Source organism: Myotis daubentonii, chromosome 14, assembly GCF_963259705.1.
Source record: "Myotis daubentonii chromosome 14, mMyoDau2.1, whole genome shotgun sequence".
Classification (NCBI taxonomy): domain Eukaryota; kingdom Metazoa; phylum Chordata; class Mammalia; order Chiroptera; family Vespertilionidae; genus Myotis; species Myotis daubentonii.
The window spans coordinates 46,019,002-46,031,953 of record NC_081853.1 but is presented as its reverse complement, the minus strand read 5'-3'; positions in this window follow the sequence as shown (position 1 = coordinate 46,031,953).

Genomic DNA, 12,952 nt, shown 5'->3' with positions numbered 1-12,952 from the left:
TTACTTTATGAAATTTATTATTGACTATGAGCATATTTATTTGGATTTGTCAAACATTAAGAATTTAGAATATTTTTATTTTGTATGTGGGCAAAAGATGAGCTTCTGAGGTCATGGAATATTTGTATGGGTCAGATCCACGCTGCCTGCTCTAGTGAGATTAAAGAGAATGAGATGCTGGTTAAGCTGAGTCTCTTCCCATTAGATCTCATGTGTAAGTAAGTGGTTGCCCTTTGATTGGCTACTGATGATCCTTACAGGAAGTTTTGCTTTTCTGGCTGCCTGGGTACCCAGAGAAGGTTCATACAAATGGAAATTCAGCCATATTTTTAAGCAATCTGTCAGAGCAGAGAGATTTCCAGAGCTTTCTGGTTAAAGAGGTTTTTGAATGTGTGTATGAGCAATATATGGGCTGACTTTTTATTTCAGCAAATATAAAGATGTATTATCCCTTGAGGTTTGTTATTAACCTCAGTTTCACCTCCGTTAATATTTACTCCGCAGGTCAATAAATCTTGATAATTCACTTCAACAGAAGCCAATATCTTCGTATTATGAGTTATTAATCTTGGCCAAACTAAAAATTGTGTGAATATTTTTCTTTAGAGAAAATGAGGACTCCTTTTTCTTCAGGCTCTCTTTAAAGGGAAAGTTAATTTTTATGTGCATCTTCAAACTGCCTTTTCAGATTTAGTGTTTGGAGTTGAGGGTATGAGTCTTTAATACCAATTTTGGAAGGCTCTCTGTCCCATTGAAAGACCTGAAGGAAGGCAGAGGTTTAAAAAATCTCATTTTAAACCCTCCTGTGAAATACAGTCCTGCCTCAGTTTGTGGAGTGATATATGCAGACTCTCTTGGATACCAAAATCTGTAATGCTCAAGTCCCTTATATAAAATTGCATAGTATTTGCATTAAAACTATGCACTTCCCTCCCTTACACTTAAATAATCCTTAGATTACTTATATATGCAATGCAATGGAAATGCTATGTAAGGAGTTGCTATACTATATTGCTTAGGAAATACTGACAAGAAAAACAGCCTATACATGTTCAGTACAGATGCAGCCATCCTAGGCCTAACTTGTATAGTACACATCAGTGTAACAAAATAACACACACACACACACACACACACGCACACACACACACACACACCCCACACTTGGTTGAATTCATGGGTGCAGAAGCTGGATATGAAGGGACAACTGATTTCAGGGGGAACTAAGAAAGCTATAGCCAAGTGTTACTGTTGCCCATCTTTGTGATATTTACTGATGTTGCTAGACTTGAGTCACGACAAATGGTATTGCATTTCTAGATCCTGGCCGCAAATGCTGCAGAGTGGAGAACAGCTGCACCTGGCCCATCTCAGGATGAAAACAACAAGTGGGAAAACACATAGGTGAGTGCATTTGCTTTCCAACAGCGTAGATGTTGGGATTAAAGTGTGCAATAGAAGCAATGAGTTTTGCTGTCTCAAAGGAGTGCTTCTAGTCCAGTAATCTGTAGAATCATGCCTATGATGACACAGAAATTCAAGACAAAAGGAAATGAAACATTCCTGGAAGAAGGTAGAGGCCATCTTACCTGATGGCTGGTGGTTGCTGCTCATGGGGGACGGGGAGAACGTAGCCTTTGGAAATAGCTTTGTGGAGAGAGAGAGGGGAAAGGGTCTTTCCAAAAGTTGATAAAGGGAACATTTTTGCAATACTTTTCGAGATGTTTGAAAGGGTTGGGGGGCAAGGGAGGAAGAGGGCAGTTGCTAAATGTGTTGGGGAACTCTGGTCAGGCAGACAGAGCCCCCAGAGCCCCCAGAACCCCTCTTCTCAAAGTGTATTCCCAGGTACTGATGAGAATGCAGATTATCAGCCCCACCTCAGATCTATTGAATCAGAAACTCTGGGGATGGGCCCAGCATCTGTGGTTGAACCAGCTCTCCGGTGACCATGGAACACACTCCAGTTTGAGTACCACTGCGCTAGGGTACAGATTTTCAGCCTCATCTGTACATTACAATTCCTTGGTAGTTTCAAAAATAATGATGTCTGGGTTTTACCTCCAGAGGTTCTGATTTAATTGGTCTGGGGTATGGCTTGGACATTAGGATGCTTTACAGCTTCCTAGATGATTTTAATGGACAGCCTGGGCTGACAATTACTGTAGGGCAAGTTCCCATTCTCAATTACTTTTCCAGTTCTAATTCTCTCTCTTTCATATCAAATATTTTATTATGCTTCCTTTACTAACCTGAAATGAAATTTATATGAGTAGTAATACTTATGCATATATTTTTAACTGAACTATAAAGGAGAAATAACAGAAAAAAGTAATTTATGATTTTATGCATTTCAAACATTTTATATTGTGGGGCTGACCACACTGCCAGTGACGCAGGCAGATGCTTGAGTTATTATCAGTGTGACATTTGCAAATGCAGATTGATCCAGTGTGCTGAATGGCAACTCAAAAGTCATGAACAAAATAAACTGATGAACAAGATAGATCCAGAGACATAGAAGCATGGAACAGACTGAAAAATTTCAGAGGGAAGGTGTGGGTGGGAGGGGGGTGGGAGGGAGAGATTAATCGGGGAATTTACAGGCATATATGCATAACCCATAGACACAGACAATAATGTGGTGAAGGCCTGGGACGGCCAGGTGCGGGGCGGCGGAGGGTCAATGGGGAAAACAACAAAGGGGGCATCTATAATACTTACGACAATAATGATTTTTAAAAAGTCATGTATGGCATTACTGTGGGTGACATCATTTTCTGGAAAGAACAGATCTTGGTAAAGTTCCTAACAAAATAACGAACAGTTTTTCCTTTCTCTGAGCCCTGGTCAAAGCATGTTCTTAAAGAGACAGAGACTTATTATAATGGATGCCATGGTACCCCACTAAGATCCCCCTTCAGGACAGAAGCACTTATTTCTCCAGTTGCTGGGTATGCTGATGACTGATGACCCTCAGCTGCCAGGCCTCTTTGGGACTTGTCCTCGGCTGCAGAGAACTGCCTTGCCCAAGACCGTGCCCCATTTCTAGGCACAGGCCTCATTCAGTGGCTGGTCAATGCTGGCTTATAACCAAGGCAGTTCTCCTGCCTGAATTCAGGACAACTCTGGAGGCCACCTCAGCTCTAGATCTCCCTGTCAGATTGGCTGAGTCCTTTGCTGCAACAGCATTGCAGCTCAGCTTCTCTCCCTGTCCCTCCAGGGTGTTGATTCTGAGAATTCTCTGCAATGGACCTCCTACTGCAGGTACCCCTCTCAGAGCCCACTACCAGGGAACCGGTCTGTAACGCTGTCCTTTTGGGGAAATCTGAGTCCTTTACTAGTCAGCTGGGTTAAAGTTATCTAAAAAGATTCTTGTTTAGTGTTTTATTCCATCCAGAGAGTAGCTTCATTGAGATAGGGACCAAGCCAACACTGCATTTGGTGGAGTGAATTCTAGGAGCAAGAAGCAGGGTGGTAGCGGAGGAATGGGGGAGGTGCTGGCATTGGAAGTGCTCAGAACAAGACCCTGGGAACTGGTCTGGTAGAGACAGCACTACACTCAGAGGCAGGGCATCCTCAAGCAAACATGTAAACTAGGCAGCATTTGTTTTACTTTTCTGCAGTGCCCTTTTCTCTCCATGGAGCCTGTAGCTATTAGAACCTACTCTCTGGAAAAGATCTGATAAGCTATTTACCCCTTAGTGTGAATCTAAGTCAATAGCAGTGTTGTTTCTCTTCCGGAGATATTTTTGCATTTTAAGTATGTGTAAAGAATAAAAATTGTGGGCCTATGTTAAAAGAAATTTCAAGAAACTGTTCCTAGGCAGAGAGGATTAGGGGCAGGGAAGAGGGAGTCTTGCCTCTCAAAATCAGTTCTCACTGGGGAGTTGTTTAGGGTCACAGAAAGATACGAATAGGGCACCCTAGCAGGAATGTCTAATGAGTACTTTCTGGATGGGTCACCCACACATTTTATTTCCCCATCCTCTGGGAAGTTGATGTATAGAGTTACAAAGCAAAGCCTTATAGTTTCGGTTTTAAAGAGAATAAACTTGGAAATCTTCTGTAAGTCTAGGACACATTCTTAGAATGAGTTTGGTTTTTGAGAAGATACTATACAAATACAAGAAAACACCTGTAAACTTTATTTATAAAGTCTTTACCAGAAAATATGTAGTTTTGGTCTAGTTATTTTGTATCTGTGGTCTTTAATTTTTTTTTATGAAAGAGGTCATTGTTCAAATTATGCTTATGAGATTCTCGCCCTCACCTTTAGTCATCTTAATGAAATAGGAAAAATGAAAGAGTGAAAACAATGAGAACAACTTTAAGAAGTCTCTGTAAAGGATTCTGTCCTTTTTGGAGTCCATACATTCATTCACTCATTCTAGAAACATTGACCCTCCATCTATGCTAGGTCCTGGCCTAGGTTCAGGAGCAGAGTAAAGAGGGCTGGTTTATGCCCTTGAGGATTTCCAGTGCAGCAACATACTTCTCAGCTTCTCAATGCTGATCCTCAAAGCAAGGCTTCATTTACTGCTCATATTAGTTATGTCCTTGGCCATAAATTAACCATGACTTTTTGTCTAAAGTGCAGTGTGTGTGAAAGCCCTCGGCGTGCTGTTGGCCGTGGTGTTGTTTGCATAACGTATTGACTGTGCATGTTCAAACAACACCTTGGCGGATCATTAATACCAGGTACAGTTACTGAAACGAAGCCCCTGGGAATTTCTTCTCTTTGTAGCCTGAATTGGTCATTTTTGAGCTTCTCCTGAAAGCAAATGGCTGCTTTTCTTTTTACTTCTCCTTTTAAGTTGTTTCAGCTATTCAAATAATTAGAAGTGATTCGGCTAAGCTTTCTGAACCATAAATGCAATATTTTCTAATGAAAGGATGTAAAATCTAAGGGAAAAAAAATCCCAACAGGAAACCACGATTTGCTGACACAGAATGTTCTTTGTCAGTAAAAAAATTTAATAGGATTGTTATTAAATGTAATAGTTCAATGACAGGTGCAAGATGTATGGTTAATGCGGTTATACACAGCAGTATTTTCTTGCTGGGCTCTAGGCCTTAGTTTCCTCATCCGTAAAATGAGTTTGATGGCAGTTTAAAAAAGAAAAGGAAATTGGTACTCTATGTCAGGACCAGGGCTTTGGGGCTGCTAGCAAAATTTTTTTCTTCATCTGCATGCTGATTTTACAGGTCTGTTCGGTCTACAAAAATTGTTGAGCTATACTTATATAGTATTTATGTGCACTTATCTGCATTATAGTTAATAAGGATCTAAAAAGTGAACACCCCAAATAAGACAATTTGAAGAACAAGTTACCCTATCAGATATCAAGGCATAAAACTGCAATAAATAAGACTGTGGTAGTGAGGAACAGAGGGATAATAAATCAGAATAGAATCTGCACCCACACTCACACACACATGCACATGTGTGTGTATAAGTTTGCTAAGTGATGAGAAAACATTACAAATCAGTGCAGAAAGCATGGGCTATTCAGTAAATGTCTGTTGGGAGAACTGGTTTTCCATTTAAAAAATATAAAATTAGTTTCCAACTTCATATCATTCACAAAAACAATTTAAGACAAATTAAAAGCTATATATGAAAAGAAATATTTTTAGAGAATGTATAGCTTTGGAGCTTTGGAAGATATTCTCAAATAAAATTCTAAAACACGAAAACAAAAAAAACCCAGTTTAATTATAGCATGTTAAAATTAAGATACTCTGTTTACTAAACAAAACGCTGAATGAGGAACACAGAATGGGAGAAAATATTTGCAAAAGATAACAGGGAAAAGATTAATGTGTACATTTTAAAAGTATTCATGTGAATCAATGAGAAAAACGACCAATAAGTGAACAAGATATATACAGAGGAGCAATACCAGATATGAGAAGATGTTCCACCCACAGTTATTGATAAAAGCACATTTAAACAAGGTACAATTTCATAACCTTCAAATTGCTGACATATAAAAAGCCTGAAAATGCCAACTGTTGGGAAGAATGTATAGAATGAGATGCGGCATGCTGCTGCTGGGAGCATAAACAGGTTCAACCACCTCGAAAAGCAATTTGATAGCGTCTAATAATTTTGAGCAATTTCACTTCTGTAGTCTAGCCAGGCTTTAAAACATGCGGCTCATGGACCAGAGCATCTCTATCACCTGGGAGCTTGTTAAACCAGTGGAACCTCAGGTCTTCCCAGAGTCCCCCAATTGTACATTTTAACAAGAGTCTCCGGTGAATCATAGGCACATGAAAGGTTATAGATGCCCGATCTGGAGGATTTCTCACACAAGTGCACAGGGAACACATAAGATTCTTCACTGATGCATTGCCTGGTCGAGAGAAAAATGGATAATAACCTAAATTTATAATATTTCAGGAGATGTTAACATAGGAAAAATTAATGGATGTATGTTCCTTTAATGAAGTACTATAAAGCAAAGTTTGACCACTATGACCTGTGGGCCATATCTGGCCCACCATCTGTTTTTGCAAATAAAGTTTTATTGGAGCACAGCCACATCCATTCATTTTTATAATATCCATGGCTGCTTCTACACAATAAGAGCCAAGGGTAACAGTTGTGACAGAGACTAGAGTATTTGGCCCTTTACTATCTAGTCCAGGGATGGGAAACGTCTAGCCTGAGGGCTGTATAAGGCCCGTGAAATCATTTGTTCTGGCCCTGCTAAGGCATTAGGGGTGAGTTAATTAAATGTTTGACCAAATATGGCAGGTTAATTTTTTAGTTGATGATTTTGTATGGCCGATGAATAATGTTATAAATATCCAAATGGCCTTTGGCAGAAAAAAGGTTCCCCACCCCTGGATTGTAGTCCTTTTCCAGAAAATTTTAACATGCTATAACATGCTCTTGTTGTGTAGAAGTAGCCATGGATATTATAAAAATGAATGGATGTGGCTGTGCTACAATAAAACTTTATTTGTAAGATCTTGTTTTACAGAACTAAAGCTATATGAACCAGGGTGAATATATCACAAAAACTTAATGTTGAGAAAAAGAAAAAGATTAAGATATACGTTATTATACTTTTCCTGTGGCATTTGAGAGCATGCCACAGCAAAGACATACATATGTAAAGACAAAACACAATATTGTTTCTAAATGTGTGTCTTTTCAAATAAGAATAATGCATGAAAGCATAATGTGTGTGTATATAGTAGAAGTATAAAAGCTTATGGGACAGTTGTACATTATAGTCATCAGAAAGAGGAGAGTGAGACTGTGGAGGTGAACATAAGGGAGTTCTACTTTTTCCTTAAAAAAGTTACCTGTTTGGCATACTGCTAAGTGTACGTATTTGTGAAAACTCTGCTGTGGGTCCACACACCTTACGTTTGGTACTGCCTCTACTATATTTGAAATAGTTCATAATTTAAATATTAAATTAAAAATTGCTTTTGCTATTCAGAACAGTTTGGTTTTCTTGCTTTCATTTTCATCATCTGGTCTTTTTTTTTAATGCCAGAGAGTCAGACTTTGATGCCTATTGTAATGCTAGCTTAGTGATCTGGTTACAAAATCTAAGCTAGTGACAGCTACTGTTTATTGAACATTTACTGTGTGCCTGGCACTATGCTAAGTAATTTTTGTTTCTATACTAATTTAACCCTCCTATAAAGATGGTAGCATCCCAGATTTTACAAATAAGGAAACTATGTCTTCATTACTTGTTCAGTTACCAAGTAAGCTATGTGACTTGCTGAAGTCCTGCTTCAACTGTTCTAAAATAATAGAAGCTGCAGAAAACAAAACAAAACACCCCAAACAAACAAAAACCCACACAAACAAACAAACAAACAAACAAACAAAAAACCAAAAAGCCCCAACAGACTAGTTTGGGTTATTTCAGCAACTGTAAGCCAACTTTATTGCATTCAATGTCCCCACTCATACTGCATGGCCTTTGTTACTATCAGCTTAAAAAATAAAAGTGGAAAGAAATCAACCTTTTCTTCTACAATCCATGAAGAACTGGCTTGGCTTTAAGACACAGAAGAGAGCTTAGGTAGTAGAAATAGGAATATAAGGCCAGGTTCAGGGTTTGGACAAGCAGAAATGCTTAGCACTCTTATGCTACTGTTCTCAAAACTGGGAGGGTCTGTAGGGTGCAGTGTTTTGGTTGGTTTGATAAGCTACCACTTAATCTTTAGCCAACAAATATGTGTTGAGGACCTCCTGTGTGTCGGCCACGGTTCTAGGCTTGGCATGCAGCAATGAACAAGACAGACACAGATCCCCCTGCTCACATGGAGTGGGGATTTCAGTGGGGAGAGAAATAAACATAGCAAATAAGTAAAGGTTTTAAACACTGAAGATAAAAAAGAAGTGGAATAGCATTACTCGCATTGTTATTCTACTTAATTATGAAGTAGAGAGAAGTAGAGGAGGAATCTTGGTGGGTTATTTTGGGACCACATCTTCCTAAAAGAAGAGCTGCTTTGCTATAAAACAGTGGTTCCCAAACTTATTTGGCCTACCGCCCCCTTTCCAGAAAAAATATTACTCAGTGCCCCCTGGAAATTAATTTTTTTAAAATTTTAATAGCAATTAAACAGAAAGATATATGCATTAATGTTTCTACCTTTTTCGTAAAATATAGTAAAGAAAGGTGTAAATTAGAAACATTGAAGTTTGAAATTATGAAACTATTTATTGAACTCAGAATAGAAAGGTAATACAAAAAAAGTTAAAACAAATGCACCTGTGGCCATCACCGCCCCCCTGCATCGCTGCAGCGCCCACCAGGGGGCGGTAGCGCCCACTTTGGGAATCACTGCTATAAAAGAACTGTCTTGATATTGGATCGTGGAAGGAGAAATTAGAATTATTGGGCATCCACAGTTTCTATGACAGATGCATTACTGAAAGCATCTGGTAATTCAAAACTCATGTCATTCAAGACTCATCCTGGCCAAGAATGACAGGTATTTTGGTTTACCAGCTGAAGTGGTGGCTCCAAATGGCGATAGTGTAAACACAATTTACAACTCATGTTGTCGCCATCTGTATGGAAGGAACTCTCCTGTTTCTCCTTTACACATACACTACTACCACACTCACACATTTCTGACACCAGCTGTGTGGGTTTTTTCTGCAGCACCAGCTGGGTGTCTTATAATTCAATTCAATTCTGACAATAATTAGAGTTAGTTCAGGCCACACGGGTTAATGGCTGAGTTTCACAAGACTGCCCTCCCCACCTGAGATGCCAGTTGCGTGTCCCAAGTTCTCACCTGTGCTTCTAACAGACTGGCTCTAAATTTAAGGTTCCTGTGTCACCCTGCTCAGATTCTAGCACTTGATAGAACAGCTCACAGAATTCAGGAGAACACATACTTACATTTATTGGTTTATTATATAATATGGAATATGATAAAGGATATAGATGATCAGCCAGATGAAGAGACTCATAGGGCAAGTTCTAGAGGGGTCCTGAGCACAGGAGTTTCTATCTCCAGGTGAACCAGCCTCCAGGCACACGGATGTGTTCAACCAACCCAGAAGCTTGCCAAGCCTCATACTTGTGGAATTTTTATGGAGGGTTCATTAGTTGGGTCAATCATTAATTCGGTCTCTAGGCCTCTCCTCTTCTGGGAGGATGAGGGGCAGGACTAAAAGTTCCAATCTTCTCTTTATGACTTGGTTCTTCTGGTGACCAGCCCCTATCCTGTAGCTATGTAGGAACCACCAAGATTTGCCTCATTAGAACAAAAGACTCCCTTATCACCCAGGAAACTCCGAAGGATTTAAGAGCTCTGTGTTAGGAAGTTGAATCAAAGACCAAATATTAGAGCAAAAGATGGGCCTAGTGCTCTTACAGCTTGGGAAATACAGGGTTTTAGGAGTTCTGTGCTAGGAACCAGGGCAGAGACCAATTAGTATATTCTATTATTTTACAACATCCTTTTAATTATCCTGGTTTCTTGCATTTTTTATGAAGGAATTAACATGTTTAAAAATTCATATATATATATATATATATATATATATATATATATATATAATTTAATAATATTTTGAAATTCAAATCTACCTAAAATGAATTTGTTTCATAAGCATTCACTTAATGACATTAAGAGGAGATTTAGCCCAGCTTGTAGAGCAGATAGGTAATACTTGTTGATCCCTAGTCTCCCTTTCTCTCTCAAAGTATTAGAAACCCTGATTTTTTAGCTTGACATTTGGTTGGTTACCCAAAATAAAGATAATTATCTCTCAGCCTGCCTTGCAACTAGAAGTTGCCATATGGCCAATGGGATGTGAATAGAAGTGATGTGTTCAATATTCAGATTAGGTCCATCTTTCTCCCTTCTTCCATCCTGTTTTTTTTTTAATCATGGCCATGACAGTTGGCTGTTTTGATCCATTCAGATAAAGGAAATGTCATGGAGATGATGGAGCAAGAAGACAGAGGAGCCTGGGTTCCTCATGATGTCCTGTAGCAGAGCTGCCACAACAGCCCTGCGCTGCCTGTTTTCAATGTTACATAAAAGGAGAAAAAGTGTCAATTGCTTTGTTTAACTACTGTTATTTGGGGGTCTGTAGAACATGCAACCTATGTTTTCATTAACGAGAGTAGCTGAAATACTCATTTCCATAAGATGTAAAAAGTTACAAAGGGTATTTGCTTGGGAAAGCATGGCTTAGCAAAACAGGCATGGACTTTGGTTTGGCATCAGACAACCTGGATTTTAATGTCAGCCTCTGCATCTATCAGTTGTATGAACTTGACAAAGTTATTCAAAATCTTTGATACTCAGTATTTATCTATTAAGCAATGTCAACAGAGCTAAAACATGTAACCATAGACTTCTAAAATGAGGTAATGAATATAAAGTTCTACAACCAAGTAAGCACACAATAAATATTAGGTCTCTCCCCAACCTCTTCCTTCATATATCTTCAACTGCCCACTCTAGTCCTTTACTTACAAGTCTAGAGGGTATTTCAAACTTATGTTCACACTGAGCTTCCTTCTCCCCACAAAATTGCTCCACCCACAGAGTTCTTCATCTCACTTTATGGTGATTTCATCTTCCATGGGCTAAACATCAAAACTTCTGAGAGTCATCCTAGATGCCTCTTTCTTTTTTATAACTTATATTAATTTCCCAGAAAATCCTGTTATTTCTGCCTTCAAAATGCATCCAGAGTCTAGCCTCCTCACCACATCCACTGATACTACCCTGGTCTCAGCCACCTAGACAACCCAAGTTAAGAATTTTATAGGTATAGACCTAGTAACATAAGCTATATGGATGTTTACCAATTAGATATTAAGGAATTTGTTACATTAAGAATGTTTTTTTAGTTAAACTGTGTGTATATATACACATACATATATGTGAGTATCAGAGTATTGTGCACCTCATAATTTAATTTACAGCACTTTGCAAATGCTCTGTTTTGCTGAAACACAAGTGGATGCTAAGTGGGATGGATTTTTATTGCACTCTTGGCACACCCTGAACTTTGTAAATTAATTAGTCTGCTTTTCAGTTCTGTTTTAAAGAAGTAATTGTTTGCAGCTGTCTGCTACAGCACTTATCTCCCTTCTGGAGGCTTCATTTTGATGCTTTTAAAAATGAAACTGGCTGGAAAAAGGGCAGATTCTGCATTCTGCCATTTATCCAACCTAAAGAGATTTCTAAAAGAATCAGAGTGAGGTACTCTTTTGTGATGGGAATGGAACTTTAGTTATCTCTCCTTTTACTTTTTTCTATCTAGAAAGAGGAGCAATTCTGGGGCAGGTCACATCACCTCTTGGGTCTCCACCATTGATCAAGCGATAAACAGTCTCGTAAACAAATCACCAAGTTCTACTTACTTTCTTTGGCAAGAGTCAAATCCTAGCACAACTCATTAGGGATAGCCTACATAATTCATCTAATGCATCCAGCACTTTGAACCATCACATTAAGGTTTTGTTAATTTTTAGCTTCTCCTCGTCATTGATCAGTTACTTTCTGTTTTTCCATTTAGTTTCCCTCTAGGAAAGACAAATGTTTCTATATCATTGATGAAGTTAATTTCTAGGATGGAATTTCTCAAAACATCAGGGCACACAATTATGCAGAAGAGTGAAAGATGGCGGAAGAAAAGGCAGTGCTAAAGCAGATTCTGAAGTGCCCTGTGGGGAGGCCACCGCCGTCTGGTGGCCAAAAGGGACCACCACCATCTCCTCTAGACTTCTGAGAGATAAGAACTTCAACTGCCCTTCCCGAAAATGCTCTGCACCCAATTCCAAGTAATCCTTTGCTTCCTCTTAGAAATGCCTCTTAAAATAAAAGAACAGAATTACCCACAATATGATTGTGTCAAAAGAGGAAGGATCCTGCAGCCACATAGATTTGGGTCTTGGGCAAGGTTATGTCACCTCTCTGAGCTTCAGTTTTATAATCTTCAATTTAGAACAGTGGGAACCAATTCAGTGTTACTCTCAGTATTAAGATGATGACCTGTATAAAGTAACTACAACATAATAGGTTTTCTAGAAACATTAATGGCACGAGCATTTTCAGGTAGAAGTATTATATTTCACAGATACTGTAAGAATGAACCTCCAGAATTGTTCAGATTGGGAACTATATCATACTATAAGAGTATATGAATCACACATGTTACAGTTTAAAGAACAGAAGCAAAATGAACAAATACAGTATTTGTGTCTGGCTTCTTTCACTCAATATAATGCTTGTTGAGGTTGATCCATATTGTTGCATGTATTGAGTATATCACTCAATTCAACAATTGAGTATTTCTTGATTAAATATTTCAGATGCTTACATTGACTTAGCTTTATAAGCAATACAGCTGATTAAGTGTATTTCTTACTGACTTATTTCTCTCAGTTAATAGTTATCACATTTCAGAAGATGAGGGAAGGGCATAGAGGACACT